Source organism: Plectropomus leopardus, chromosome 16 (genome assembly GCF_008729295.1).
Source record: "Plectropomus leopardus isolate mb chromosome 16, YSFRI_Pleo_2.0, whole genome shotgun sequence".
In the NCBI taxonomy this organism is placed as follows: Eukaryota; Metazoa; Chordata; class Actinopteri; order Perciformes; family Serranidae; genus Plectropomus; species Plectropomus leopardus.
Window position 1 is genome coordinate 19096309 of NC_056478.1, and position 16653 is coordinate 19112961.

At 39.6% G+C, this 16653-nt stretch overlaps 1 protein-coding gene across 1 annotated transcript in view; it reads right to left on the reverse strand.

Annotated features, from left to right (window-relative positions):
* The window catches only part of sipa1l1 (signal-induced proliferation-associated 1 like 1), a 101806-nt gene that overhangs the window by 50287 nt on the left and 34866 nt on the right, over positions 1-16653 (reverse strand). The window contains exon 3 of the mRNA XM_042503283.1: positions 11325-11392. The gene's annotated coding sequence lies outside the window, so the exon portion shown is untranslated. The remainder of the gene's footprint in view (positions 1-11324; positions 11393-16653) is intronic.

Below are 16653 nucleotides of genomic sequence, written 5' to 3' on the forward strand. Positions count from 1 at the left end.
CTAAACAAAACCCGTAACAACCACTGGATTACTGAGTTTTTCGCCATCACATTGGCTTTAGACCACTGAAACAGGACAGTGGTATCTGGGTCGCGTGAGCACGAATGAATCAGGTCCATACAGCCAATTGCCCTCATGACGGGCTGATTCATTATTTATAGAAAGCAGAGAGGATTTTGGGTGGATGGGGGTTGGTAAATAGGTAGAGTGATTTTCCCTGCAGGCTAATTTGTTATTTATAGACTGATAATAGTGATGTTATACATTACCTCACAAGTAAAACTCCCTTCTAGTATTATCTCTACCCTCCTCATTCAAGATATTTGAGTTATGCATGTTTGAGGTTTCGCTTTTCATTTTTGGCCAACATATTCACATGGAGGACTATGAGCATGTCCTCAGGGTGAATCTATTGGTCTTCCTGAATAATATTGGCAATTAGCTCCACATTTGTGCTGCACTGGTTACTTTGAGCACGAAGTATTTTACTGGTCAGATGCAGAACAAACATTTTCCTCTGGTTACAGTGAGCTCCTCTTTGATCTAGTCTTTGTTGTTTACTTCTTGGGTTGATGAGAGGACATAAGAGAGTTAGTCTATTATAAGGACTAAAACAGCACCAATGTAACAACATTTTGGATTTGTTCTTACTAGATGCCAGGGCTGCTGTGATCTGAACTTTTGTTGACGCTGTGTGTCTATTTATAACTGTCACTCACTTTGAAAATGCTGCAATGGATGAGGACCAGCTGATTCATGAATTTGAAATGAGAAACTATTTATCCAAAACCTACTTTGTCACTACAGAGACCTGAACACTGTTTCCGCTGGCTGAAGGGAGATCATGGAAAAAGTGAAATTTTCTGCTAAGGTAAATGACCATCACTAAAAACAAGCTAGGCTAACGTTACTTGCTATTGGCTATACTGTATGTAATTTCCAGTTAATATCACAATATAAAAGGTGTGTCATCTGATTTAAAAAGTAATGGTTAAAACGTAGGAAGATAGCGATGACAAGAAGGTTACTCACTCATCTTTTATGTGTTCACGTCTGTGGTCTGATCTCAAGCGCACAGCTGATGGCTACATAGTTTATCCATACTGCAACCATTAAATATGCACCTCTGTTACTTCATGTAAACAGAGAGCTCCAGTGTTGAACGATGATACGTGACAGTTAAGACACTCATTTTGTGTTGGGAAACTGCCGTTATGTTCCACTCCAGGATTGACTGCTGAATCATGGTGGTCACCTAGTAAAATTATGTGAATTGGTCCAGTCCATTGTTTGGATTGATACCAAAATTTTAACACTGGCCCAACCCTAAACTAAAGCATTAGGTTTATATCTCTGGTCAGATTTTGCCAAAAATGGAGGGATGACAAGCTTTTATGCAATACTGTAATTGGCCTGGCTGGAGTGATATTAAGGTCAAATTTTCAAACATTAAAAGTGACATAACTGCTGCTCCACTTGCATAATTTGAATGAAACTGCAGGTATGACACATCTCATTACTAACCAGCCCAAGGGGTGCCTGCTTCTCGCTGCGTGCTGGTTAAGGAGAGCATTTTTTATTTGTTTTGATTTTAGAAAAATCTGTGGTGCAAAACGGAGGTTGATGTGTTGTTTTTTCTTTGCACTTACCTGAATGGCTTGTCAAACAGCTGTTTGTTTGGATTTTCTGTTGAAGCACTGCGTATCTGCTTGTTGTTTTCTGCCTGTCAAGCTGTGTTGCCCATCATTACTCTTGCCACATACATGCTTCCTGTCTTTAATCTCACTGTAGCTTCCATGAACTGGCTTCAGTACAGATGACTACTTCTTCATCACGACTCTGGGATCACTGATGGTCAGCCATCAGCAATGGAAGATGGCCTCGGCCAGTGTCCCAGCCCCTCTTTACAAGCGTTTGTTTCTTTCTCTCTAACACCTGGGCACTTGCTGACATTTAATGCAAAACGCATGCTGTCACACCTCGTTCATTCTTGGGTTTCTCCATGAAACAATAAATAAGTAAACAGTGGAGGACACACACATGCACTCAGGCACACAAAGACTGAACAAGGGTCCCATCAGAGAGGTTCCAATCCATTTACCATCGCGCTTCTTCAATGCCTAAAAATAAGCAACTCAAACCAACTAAGCTGTGAGCATCATTTTTGAAGGATACTGTTCTGACTCGGTGATTTGGCAGTAGCTGCATGGTGTGCATGCATGCGGGCATTACTGATGCCCTGAGTTGGTATTCAGTCTTCGTGCAATACTAGCAAAAACACTGGATACTGAGAAATTGAGAAATGTTCAAATTCAATAGAGATATGTTTCTAGCAGCGTATACAGAGTAGCGTTGTCATGATAGCAGAATTTATTTGACAAATATCAATATTTGTTACCATTTTCGATACCATAGGGAAAAACTTAGACTGAGGGCATAAAATTTTAAATTTCTATGAGAAGATAAATAAACAAAGCCATAACATGCCGAAATATTTTCTTAGTCAGCAGCAGAGAACAGCAGAATGACTAAAATAAACATTAACAACAACTAAATCCTTTTTTACATTAATACAAACAAAATTCGTCTTGTGGTAGTGCATATGTTCAAAAGCCTGTGAGACTGTCACACATTCAAAATTCTCCAGACAGCAAATTTGGGACCAGAGATGACAAGACAGCACTGAGTGAGTGAGAGGAGGCGTGGCTATAGGGTTGCTGCAATAGCACGTGTAAGAGAGTAGTACTGATAGTGTCAGTACTGAGGAAAGTGAATACTGAAACCATTTCAAACATTCACAGTCCATTAGGACTGTTCCCAACACATAATTATGTCAGGCTGTTCAATACAAGTATTCAGCGACTACTTTTGCATATTTCTTACCTAAAGACAGATTGCAAATGTGCAACAACAATTTTTTGCTGACACAAAAGCCAGTGAATGTATCCTGTGACCTGTATCAACTTGCTGTGAGCTGTAAATTCACCACCACTTCACCCTACGATGCAGTCTCTCTCTCCCTCTGTGCCGCTGCCTGCATGTCCAGCTGCAAAAAGTAGTGTAAAAGTCAAGAGCACTCACTCCGCAGCGTAATCTGAGGAGCAAAACATGCCCAGAGGTACACTGACTCTCAGACTTTTAACAGGCAGCCCTACAATCCATATGTATGCATAAATCAGTATTTTGGAACACACTAATACAGAGTACCTCTCAAGACTAGTTAATTCAACTTCATTAATAAGCTTAAGATAAAGGACAAGATTTGCTTGCACTGATAAACATCATGTTGATCACGATCAGTCAGTAAATCTTCCACAAAATTTGCCAGTGTATATAAAAGTAGTTAGCCACTCAGAGGCAAATGGTCAGCTAATATGATGGCAGATGACACACAAATAGCTTTGGGAAAATGTCTGACTTCCAGTGAGGACATTTTGTGCATCAATTCTCATGTCTTAAACAGACAACTGCATTGAAGAAAGTATTATTTTTTATTATTATTTTTTCCAGGGCTGTTGAATCTGTCCGTGGGCTGGTCTGACCTCAGCAGTGAGGTGACATTGTTAAAAATATAACCATTAATCAGGTGAGATTTGGCTTCACTCTAACCCATTAATCTGTCTTCATCCATCCAATTACATTTAACAGAGCAAAATGTCATTAAAGTAGTAAAACACACTGGAGGCAAATGGCTCAATCAGCTGTGCTCAGACAGCAGTGATGAAGCCGCCTGGTCCTCTGCAACAGCCACCTCTGCACCACCACCACAGAGAGCTCCCTAATCTGTGCCAATCAGATGACGCTAAACAGCCATTTGTTGTTGAATTGGGCACCAGTACACGCCCCCTCCTCATTTCAACAGCCACTGCAGACCCTAGCAAAATGCTGGCAACATAGCAAATGCAGGCACAGCAGTGAGGGTGACAGAAATAGCAGAGTGGTGAATAATAGAGAAAAAGAAGTGTGGTGTAATTAACATGGTGGCTCGGGGCTGATGTACTGTAGAGAGATAACGGAAGGGAGTGAAGAGAGGGGGTTGAAGAGAGAGGATGGGGGAGAGATATGCAAGAAATTAAATGAATTAAAGAGCGGGGGAGTTTGAGAAAGGAACATTTTGGAATAAAGGAAAACAGAAGCAACTGAGAGGAATAGAGTGAGAGAGCAGACCAAACTGTGGCTCTGTCATCAAAACAAACTGTAGCTCTGTCATCAAAACTTAAAAGTGAACTAAAACCCAGCAGCAGGCAGCAGAAACTTGGTCACACTCAAAAGAATATGACTACATTCGAGGGCTATTTGCACTGAACAAATCAACAAATATATCTGAACACACATCTCACTAGCTCTGTTTAAATACTGTAATGCAAAGTTCACTCATAACATCTTCATTCTTATGAAACAAGTCCACAGAGTGAATGAGTGTGCGTTGTTATCCATTGCAGTGTAGCACAGGTGACTTCTCAAGACACACAGAGAAAGCCATGAATTACAGCCATCATAAAAGAGCTGCAGATTTCCAAAATGGCGCTGCTCTGCGTGGGCTGCAACAGCACTGCAGTAAGGAGAGGAGTGAGCAGGACTGAGAACTGAGAGCAGCTCACTCCACAATACTTGTGTATGTGTGGCTTCTATGCAAGAATACAGAGCAGGATAGACAGGCGGACAGATAAATGGACACCAGTGGAGAAATGACACGCATGAAAAATGACAAGTAAAGAGAAATATGAATGAAGCCACAGAGGAAATAGAGAGATTTTCACCTGAGCTCTCCGTCATAGAGTTCTTGCACATGACACACGATAAATTTAGAAGTGCATCTTTTTCTCTCCATTAGAGCCGTTTAAATACAAGAAAAAGTATTTGTTACGCAAAAACTATGCTTTACCCAAACTTCCAAAGTGGATAAATCTTAAAATGTCAGCTTGGTGCGTACGAGGAAAAGCAGAGCTTTTGCAACACAATGTTGCAAGCTTCTCCAGTCAGTCTGGGCCCGTGTTAGGAACTTTCTCTCACCTTTAACCCTCTATGGGATCTCTGATTTTAAATGTCAATATAACCATAAGAAAAGCGTCCATTTAAGAAAGGTGCTGGAACAATGAAAGATGGCAATAAACAACATGAGGAAAGGTCCACACGTTATAGCTTCAGGGTTTCCGACACGTTCATTTATTTGTGATGAGCGGCAAAAATTAAAATGTCTGCCAGCACAAATAGATTTTCTGGCGCAATTGAAATATACAGTATATACCATCCAGTCATTCATTGCAACACACTCCTGAAGCACTGGGCGTACTGTTGTCACCAGCATGTTGTCATTACAAAACCCCAGGTACAGTGAAAGTGAAACTTAACCATTCATTTTGGGTCTAAAAGTTTGCTTTCACTCTATCTGCACTCATCCTCTCCTCTCATCCATCAATCTCATCAGATCAATCATCAACAGTTATCCACGCAGCACAAACTACAGCTGAGGGGTATAAATAACTCACAATGTGAGATAAGATAAATTATCTGTGAGGGGTTGTGTGTTTCACTGGGGCCATAACATAACAGTCATGTGACCAGAGTACATGCATTTAAAGATGGTATATTTGATCACAAACCCAAGTCTGAAAAAGAGCATTAGCTTGATACATCACTTGTAGGTGGGCTATTAAATTGCACTTAAAGGAGCTACAGTGTGCTGACCTTTCTTCATGTTGTTATTTGACAGCTGTTCATAACTGCAAACATAGAATAATGATTTTATGAGCGGCTTGACAATGACTTGTAGTTAGTTTAAAGGCCACTACTGAATCTCTATTTCATACTACTCGATCATCTGACGACAGAAATTGAATTTTGTCTTGCTTGTTGGACATATATGTCCAAAAGTTACACGTGTTAAGCTAATTTCAGCAAGCATATTTATCAGTCAAGCTCTACTGGAAACTATTTGGCTTTTGGATCAGTGGATAACAATCAGTCCTTTGCTGCACAATAGCAGCAACCCAACTATAGTTCTTCTTGTAAAACAGAGCAAGTTGAGCCATTTCTCTTGAGCCAGGTGTTACAGCTAGGCGTGGACGGTATAAAGGTATTACAATATACCAGGATGTTAAGAAAACCTGATGGCACAATACTGTCAAAAATATAGACAGTCCTCTTTATATCAAATTAATATATAGTGATGCTGCATTTAGGTGACGCAACTGCACACCACCAGATGCCAGTCTCTACTGGTGGAACAGGTAGTTGAACTGAGAAATACAGAGACTGCCAATGGTGAGAGCAACATAGTGTAACAGGACTAAAAACAGCCAGCAACTAAACAGAGACTAGGAGAAAAAAACAGCATATTTTCACATCAAACTTGGTGAATTAAGGTTTATTTCAACCGAACCAGAGCTGGTTATTGTTGGAAAAGCGGGATGACTAACCGAGACAGTTTTAGTGAGTTTGAATGAGTTAATGATAATTTAACAAGGCAATTAATCTGGTCTACGTTCAGCGAAAAAGAGAAACTTGAATTTATAAGGTGTATGGTTAGGCTATATTGTTGACATGTCAGATAGGGATGAAAAAAACTTTAAGCTTAATGACAGCAATAGATGCATTTTTATCAAAGACAAAAAAAACTGGAGTTAAACTAAAACTTAAATGTCTTTTTGTGGCTTTTTATACCTTTTAATTAAGCGTAGATAAAGCAATCGTTTAATACACGTGGCTGTAATGTGCAGTAAACATATAATAAGGAAACACTGTTTCTTCCTGTTGCTTTCCGAAAGGTCTGTGCAAACTTTTGCTTTAACCGAGGAAGCCGTCTAAAATTCCAAAAGGAAACACATCTCAGTCACTTCCTGCTTCCTGTGAGGAAGTGACAGGTCGTACAGGGTATGGGTGAGCCAGTCACTCTCATGATTTAAGTCTGGCTAAGAGTGACTTTCAAGAAAAATAAAAACCACTTACAAACAGCTCAATAGCTCAATGAATGGCAGATTATGTGCTTAAGTGTTAGGAGTGTTATTACTACACTCTGCTTTGTTTACAACACAGGCTTAAGCCTCCATACAGACTTTCTGATCAAGGTTTTGGGATGTACCTTCTTACTGCTGCCAGCATTTAGATACTACCAGTTTTTATTTTAGACAGTTACCTGCTCATATTACATAAATGAAAAAACTCACAGTGTGTATGCTTTACTTCAAGATTGAACTTTAAGATTGAAAAGGGGTTCCTAAAAACTTCACATCACAACATCTTCAACATCACATAACATTTGTATCTCCAAATGCTTTTTTACTGGGTTTGTATTTTTATATCTACTGCTCCTGCCGTCTACTGTGAAGCACTTGTGACATATGAATGTGACGCTGATACAAATAAACATAGCAGCATAGTAGAGGCCATACTTGCTACAAACGTTAAGACTGGGTTAACATGCTTCACAGGCTTTAAAGCCAAACAAACCAGTTATACTGTAAAATTACAAGCTCTACCAACAGCACACAAGCGCAGACATTTCCTCTATTTCTTCTTCATCTGTTTTAAATGCTCATGAAACGAAACCTTTATTGCATCCGAAACACACACAGCAGGGTTCTCCCAAAAGAATGTAACACTGAAATTGCACAAAATCCCTTACTTCAAACCCAATTTGGCACAAAATGTACTTGTCTTATTTAACTGAAGAGGACATTTTAACAAGAGCAAAATATAGTTTTGAGTGGGAGTTTAATGAACCAAATCCATGGCTTAGTTCATACTTTTTTCTTTTTTTTATCGTTTCCTTTCTTTGTGGAGGATGGGGTGGGGGGTCGGAAAAAAAATGGGGAAAAATGTTCTGGGTTTTATTAAATCAACTACAAGAACACTTCAAGAACAGCAAAGAACACAAGAACACAGAGTGAATAAAACACCACCTGAAAAAAGCTTGTTTATCAAAAAAACGTGCTAGTGGAGGATCACCTGCACCCCCTGACAGAGGTCCTAGCAGAGCCACTGATGTCTGAAAATCCTAAAAATGTCCTAAAACACAAAAAAGGTCCTAGAATCCAAGATATATCCGAAAATCTGAGAAATGTCTTTAAATCAGCAAAATGTCCTAAAATCCTAGAAACATTCTAAAATCCAAGAAATATCCTTAAATCCTTGAAACGTCCTAAAATCCAAAATGTCCTAAATTCCTAGAAATGTCCTTAAATCCTAGATACATATGGGGCTCCTGCGAGAGGCCCCTGGCCGCCTGTCATTTTGCAAAAGTGGCCCCCAAGCAAGCAAGTAGAGTATCCCATATATCATGATATCATGATATTTTCTGAGATAATTATCATACCGTGAAAATCCGATACCGTTGCAACCCTGCTCCATAGGATACAGCCATTTACTGAAATTGAAACTGCAGTGACCCATGGTTGCTATAAGGCCATTGTCAAAACATACTCACAGCTAATAGACCCTGTGGCAGTAAGGAATAAATTGCAGCATTTGTGTTGGGGCTCCAGCTGACAGGTAGGCAGAGGTTTCTGCCCAATTACAGGAGGAAAGGGATGAAGCAGGATAAGGCGGACCACTAGAATAGACCTAATGAGGACGTGGTATGATTGCTGTGGGACTGAAGAGCGACGCGCTCATTTGTGCCCGCAGTAAGCGTATTCGGTTGGTAGAGAATGGCCAGAATGAAGTGGCAGGAAGAGTGATAGAGATTGATAGGGAGATATAATAGAAGTGAGAAGGATTGATTCCTCACTCAATGTGAGAGCATGTAGGAGGAGATGAGATGCTGAGACTGAAAGTGGGAAAGAGAGAGATGGATACAGAAAGTAAGTGAGTAGTCAGTCCATCGAGTCAACTACCCTCTCTCACTATCTTTTCTTTCCACGCATCCATCCATCCATCCATCCCATATAAACACAGCTGACAAAGGCAGTGCTGGGGAAGCGTCCATAATGATTTAAGTCTGCAAAGAACAGTCTGACTGCATGCAAACACATCTACACCTGTAATTCAGCAACAGGCCTTTGTCAAGGCCGTGCAGCATTTACTATAAGCTGAACAAAACCTGGAAAACCAGGGCAAACATACGACGGGAAGGGAGTGCTCTGCTCAAAGAGTCTGTTTCCATTCAGACAATATTTTATGGGCCTGTGAGGACACAACAGTCCATTGTACCAGACTGAATGCAGACGCAGCTATTGTAATCCTTTACATCCACATGTAGGCATATATCCTTACATAATCAGTGCTGCACTTTGGTGAGAGAGGTTGTTCAGGGTATACCACATAACCAATGCACAAGCGATGCAATGGATACCTGTGTATCAAAAGAAAGATAGATGGTCTTACTGGGCATGCATTGGCCTATAGATACAGGGCAAAATATTGTGTCCCTTCCATGGACAGTTTGACTAAAATTATATTGCTAGGTAACAGCTGCTTGGGTCATGTTTCATTCCTGTCAGCTGATGTCATTCGCATACGCTGCAAAAAGTTGCAACAGGTAATACAAAATAACCCATGTAAGTTAGACATTTAGTTTATGAAGTCCAGTTTGAAACTGAGTTTAGCTTGAAGACCTCAAAATAAAACAATCTCAGGTGGCGAAAAAACAAAAATAGATTTAATGTGCCTGAAATTGATTGCAGTGTCTGTCGACTCTGCATGTATAGACACATATGTTTCAAGGGCACGAAGGCTTCAAATGGGATCCAGTTGCAATCATTTTTAGGTGAAATCCATTACCGTCTCAGATCAATTGTAAGCACGAAGAATGTCAGCTTGGTTCAGTATGTAAATAAAAAGATGATTGGCATATGCACTGCTTCAGTGCCTAAAAGTCACATACATTTCACATAATTTTTCTTGAGCTTATATTTTAAAATTTTGAGGGATTTCCAGACATTTGCTGACTATGTTTGCTTTCAGTATTCCTTTGGACGATATATTGTCTTTGTTTTTGATCTAGGGCTGGGTATAAAAAGGTAACAATAACTATCTTGACATAATTTTCCAAATTCCAAAATCCACCCCAGATTTGTTATCTGTTCTGTTGTTTGACATGGTCTGATAATAAATAATTGTTTATAATATATAGATAACAGATAATGATAATAGTTTAGTTTCTTGAACTTTACTCAGATGCAAAAATCAGCTTTTAAACATGAAAAATAAAATGATTTAATTGTGATAATTTTGGTAATATTTTATCCTTTTAATTATTGATATCAACTTACATGAACATTTTTAGTGTGATTACATTTTGGCCACGTTGCCCTGGTCAGATTACTCTCATAATACTCCTTTCTCTCGCTTTCTATTATGATCTCTGTCTCTCTTCACTGGTGTGTTTTTCTTCCACCCTCCACACTATCTCTCATTCCGAGTCTTTCTCCCCCTCCCTCCTTCGTACTTGTGTGAACATAGTAGTGTCTGTATCTATGTGTCTATGTGTGTGTGGGAGGGGAGGAGAGCAGCATTGCTGGCTGGAGGAGGAGGTGAGAGAGAAAGAAAAAGAAGCGAGAGAGGGGAAGAAACACAGAGAGAGAGAAGCAAAGCATTTACTGGAACAAAACATGCTGTTTCAATCTCGTAGATAAGGGCCGCCTACTCACCATGTTTTACTGTATCTCAAAGCTGATTACTCCTCATTCTTACTAGCAGTATTATTCCATTTTATATATTATATTATAATTCCCAAGTCTATGTTTTACCTTATTTATAGCCTAGGACAACCAGAACATTATCTTTGGCAGTTTTGCCATCCAGCTGAACTACACTGAGTTGCCAGACCCACCATCTGTTGAGTGTACCTCAAGAAGGAGGCATTAACTTTTAGTCCTGAGACAGTCATTTTAACTTGACTGTGGACAGTTGGAATAACACAACAACACAACAATATATTGAGTGGTATTTAATATATACAACAAAACATAATTGAGTTTTGATTTTCTTGAGGATACATAAGTATGACTACAGACGGTTTGATAAAATAATTGTCGTTGAACAAATAATGGCCATAAATGACATTTATGTTTAGATAAAAAAAAATGGTTGTTAATAAAACTTGATATTAACCAATATTTATTATGAGCAGATTTTCACCAAAGGTGGAGACAAAAACACTGAGTAAAACTGGTGTTCTCTCTTCTCTGACAGCTCAGTAATATGGGTCATTCGCTTTAAGAAGCTCAGTGGTATTTTTTGTAAAGAATAAGAGCAACAGAAAAACAGTTACCTTGACAACACAGGCACAAGAACTGTCTGATAAATTTAACTTAACCTGATTTAACTGAACCAGATTATGGACAGCAGACCTTCAAATCCAACTGAGGAAGCTGAATACTCACTGATGATCCCAGTATCTTGTCAAAGACAATGAACGGCAGATGACACTGTCCGAGGCTCTCACGTGACGCTGAAAGAGAGACAGTAGGGATGTTAACAACTAATCGTTAATCGGTTAACTGACAATAAGCATTTTGAGCAAATAATACTGTTAAACAGGTATAAATAAATACATTAAATGTAATATACTGGCACTGCAGGGGGAGATGATCCGATAGCAATGCCGTGATGTTGGCATGAGAGCAGTCAGTTCACCATCATAGCAGCAGTGGCCTTGTTGTTGTTAAAACTGATGTGTAGTTAGCTGTGTGATGCTAACAAATTAGCCATGTCACTGTGTCTGTGTTGTGTCTGTGGGGGGGGACTCTCACACTTCTGCAAGGAGCTTACACTCCCACAGCAGCAGTGCCACAACAGAGAGGGAGAAAAAGCAAGAGCAGGTCAAGCAGGTGCTGAGCGAAGCAGTACGATACACACAGCTGTACAATGAAATGAGATTTCACCCATTTAAAAATGAACAAAGGTAGACACTAACACAGGTGTCCATTATCAGTTAATGAAGACTTTTGTGGGTCTGCTGTCAGTCACAACACACTTCTTTTGTTTTTTAATTAGAATCCCCAAGAGACAGGCACCGATCAGGGGATATTTTAAAATATCAGTATCGGTTAAATTTAAGATTAACAAATTACAATCCTTTCTTTACTGAACTCGACTGTGTTTTATCCATCTTAGTCTGCTAGTGTTGCAGCACTGTTCACTTTAATGATTGCCTGGCTTTACACTGCCAGCACTTCACACCATAACAGAGTGAAAACTAGATTAGTTTTAGATTAATTATTTGGGCAAGAAGTGAAAGTTCTGATACCGAGGTTGGCAAATTACACTCTCCCTTTCTCGTTTTGCAAAGCAGTCTATAAAACATTCAGGTAGCAGCTTCTCATTTTTAGCCGGCAGCGGTGACCCTCACTTTTCTCTTTTAAATGAAACGTGTCTTCAGCGGCGGGTCCTAACAGTAGACTGAGCAGTTTCCACAACTCCACACGGTGATATATCTTCTCTCAAGCTGATAATGACACATCGACTTCAGGACTCATATTCTCCTGTTAAACTTTCATTCACATCATATTTAGAATTGAAGCTTATAAACTTAAGGGTTTTGAATCAGGACCTTCAGTATTTCAACCAAATAGTTTGTGAAAAAAGGAGAGCCAAATGAAGCAGACAAACTAATGATCATCTTCTTGAGTGACTTTTACTTGAAAAGTAACCGAATTATTAATCTAATATCAAAACTGTTGACAATTTATTGTCTTCTAAATGATTAAACAATCAATCGAATGATAATATCAGCTCTAAAAGACACAAAAATTTAAAACTGCCTCTCTGGACTATCTGTGTTGCCTGAACTATAACATATAGACTGGGTTGGGCAGTATTTCTGTATTTTGGTATACCAGGATATTTAGAAATCCCAAAGGTATGTTTTTTTAATACCGTCACAATACAGGAGCTCCTCTTTCTTTTAAACTCATTGTATGTAGTGCACAGCAGGCACCATCAGATCTCTGTCTCCAGACTCTACTGTTGCAACAGACAGCTGAGCTGAAAGACACCTGGACACCTAGTCATGGAGGGATAAGTAACAGGAATGTGAACAGCTGGCTTCGAGCAACAGCAGAGAGAATGTGGGGAACGACACCATGTTTTTTTGCGTCTAACTTGGTAGATTAATGATTTATTTTAACCAAACTGGAGCTGGTGACTTTTGGAACACTGGACGTACTAACTAGATTGCTAGCAAGAGTAACCAAGAAGGTTTGGGTGAGTTTTATTTTGTTTCTATCAAGTTTAAATCAAGTTTGTTTAATATGAGTTAACAAGGCAATAAGGCCTTGTTAGTTTTCTGAGACCAAGAGAAATTTGAATACAGAGGGTGTGCAGTTGTATGTCTCTGTTTAATGAGGAAAATAGGTGTATTACTTTTCCCAACATTTTGTGGGTTTCTATTTTGTATTCATTCATTTGGAAAACTGAAAGTAAGCAGCACACCAGGGGGAGGGGGTTGTATGCACAACACACTTATACCCTCAAATACTGTGTACCCCGGTGAAATTTCAGGAAGGTTTGAATAGACAGATACCGCCCAAGCTTACATCCAGATTAGATTCCCATTAAAATGCCAACAGGTACTGTACATACCAAAAAATCTTCTCATATTCCTCAAGACTGAACATGAAATCACTGGGGAGACAGAGATTAGTTTTGGTTTCAGTGACACCTCCACCTTTGGACGCTAGCTTTATTTGATACCATTATGTAAAAAGCAAAATCTCCCTGGGAATGATATCTTGTTTCACAACAAGAGTTCTGCTGACAAAAATAAAACTGAGACAGAGACAACAACAAGAGGCTTGGGTTTCTTTTTTAGTGAGTAAATTCTGATCTGGGACCCAGGAAAAAGTGTGCATGACTTAATGATAGGCTGCATTTTTTTCCATTCCAAATTGTTGAAATGGCTAAAGGGGATATCCGCATATCTTCCCAAAAGATGGGCCACAGTCCATATCTTTTACATGGTGACACAAAATCTTTCAGCTTGTTAAAATCAGCTTAAAAAGCCTCTGGGAAAACATATCAGTGTCGGCTTTAATGAAGTATCTCAAAATGGCAATGGTAATCCAAATTCAAGGACCATCGCACTAACAAGACTCTAAAAATCATCATAACTCTAATGATGCACAAGCCTTAATTTTCACAGTCTAATGAATGTTATCCATTAAAGCAGATAAAGAAGTGATCTACATTTATGATGCTCATAGTCAGATTGTGTGGACGGCACCAGAATAAAAACATGCTTCAAACGTACATGCCAACCAAGCACAGTCTGTGAAAGGTGTCCAGTGTCTTCACAGCTCAAGCAAGTCATCTGGCAGTTGTTTTTAAACACTCATCCACCAGCACACATAATTCATTTTCTCTCTGTGGAGGTTGGCTGGGTTTCCTGGAGAACTGGAGCAGCAGCAGCCACCGACTCTGCAGACTTGATATTAGTTCCATCTGTGTGGTCGTGTGAATTCATCTAATTTGACTCGAGATTTGTACTCATGACAACTAACTTAAACTTTGTGCTTCCCACCAGATATCTCCAATCCACTAATTACCTTGTTAGCCCCGACTCATGGCACCGTGGTTTGACAGATCTGACAAACATAATCTGTATGGCCTTGACTTGATGTGACAGAGTTTAACTGAACCAGCTCTACCTAAGACAAATTCATATATAGAAAAATGACCCAGGCATTAGCAAAGTACTACGGTCTCTTGTATTATCAACCTGAAAGTAGATCAGAAAATCAAGGTGCCATGCAGTGTATTGTCCTTGTTGTTTCATTATATCACACTTGAGTTTCAAATTCATTTTCAAGGATTTCATCCCACAAAAAGAGGCTAGTGTCCCATGTCATTACCACATGTACTTTCAGTCTTAGGCTGCATTCACACCAAATCAGGCATTGGGTCAAAAACACCAGGCCTCCCATCTATCTGAATGTAAGTAGTGTGTCTAGGCTGCTGTGGTGGGGCTGCAGGGGATGACAGAAAAAAGCACAGCTGCCATGAGCAAAAAGATGAAACAGAACCAACTTTTGTAAAAACACAACCTAAAATCAGACTGCAGTGGCCGATCATACAACCTGTGATCAGACCAAAAGACAATTGCAGCCCACAGGAGCAAGTAATATGCTCTCTTTATGCCTTTAAATATTATAGTGAGTAAAAAATTTACTAACAGCCCCGGTGTACTACATTTCAAAGGAGAGCAGCCAAAATATTCGAGATATGGCCGCTGTCATCTTGCGCTGGTGACGTAATTTGGAGGGCGGGGTTTATCTTCCAGCCACGAGGAGAGCTGTTATGTCATTCATCGTTATTACACGACCTATTGTGTACAGGTGTCTTTGGTGGCAAAAATCTGCAGTAAAAAAGGAATTCTAAGGATATTCTAAGCCAACATGAACAACCTTACCAAAGACAAATCCTCAGTCACTGACATGAGGACATTGGCTTACAGTAGTTATTCTCCACCTCCATTTCCCTGGAAATGGGCCATGACCCTCCTACACCACTGCACAATCCTGCAGCTGATTGCCTCAACACTGAAGACACACCAAGCAAAAGGCGTCTGCATGTGTGTCAGGTGAGAAGAAAGTCTTTTAAACAAAGGTCAGCCAGAGTCACGGGCCTCTGTTGAGTGACTGGCTGCAATTTGTCGCTTAGAGTTAAACGATCTCCAACTTTTAGCTTGGCTGCACTTTGTCGCAGAATGAAACAGCGGAGCTTAGAGCCTCCACCACTGCTTTTCATAGTATGACAGCTTGCCGCAGGCCCCAAATCACTCCTGCTTGGTGTGTTTTTGGTGTTACTGTGTGATATAGTGCCTCTTTCCCTTTTTCCTACAGGCTGTTATGTTTTATAAAAATGTAATTATGCCTTATGACATTCATTAGACACAAACAATATGCTGCACACAACCCAGTTATTAAGAACAATATTCTACTTATCTAATGTGCTTTCAATAATACACTGATAGGAACTACCAATAAAAAAAGTCCTGATAATGCATTGCAGCTTTTTATTCAATTAAATGCAGCATTCAAGATGAGCATCATTATCAGCTAAGAAAAAAACTGCATTACTTCTATTGCCAACTTCTGCTCATAATATAGCACAAACTTATTTTAATATTCCAGTCCTCTATTCCAAACTTAGTCAGATTTACTCTCCAAACTCATTTTGCATCTTCTGAACCTCCACAGTCAGCTTCATTACCATCTCTCTATATGCCAAGCTATTAGTACAGACTGCTAACCTGGACCTTGGACCTCTCCGTAGTCTGTTTCTGCATGCTGGCATTCAGCCTAATGAGGCTTGCTAATGGTCTAGCCATGTCAATCTGGAGGAAACCTCCTGCTCTATGGAAACTGAAACACATGTACACAGTTACTCTGTAAATACACTCACAATTTCTACCAATATCCACAATATCTTAGTTAATAAAGGCCACACATAAGTAAAGCATGAGTCAACTTTTTGCCAGACCTCTGCCTGTCATCCTGTCATTCTGTATCTCACACTCTCCATTCATCTTTCTCTGCCTGACAGGTCTGCAGATGTTTAATTTGTTAGTTAAGCCTGCTTTAGCTGTTACAGAATTCACTTGTTAGGTTTTCTGGCTGAGAAATCTGATTAATGATCTGGAGGTGGCCAACAGTTTACACATCAATGCCCCACATTTGTAGAAAATAATAAGAAAACATGCAATGGAAATGA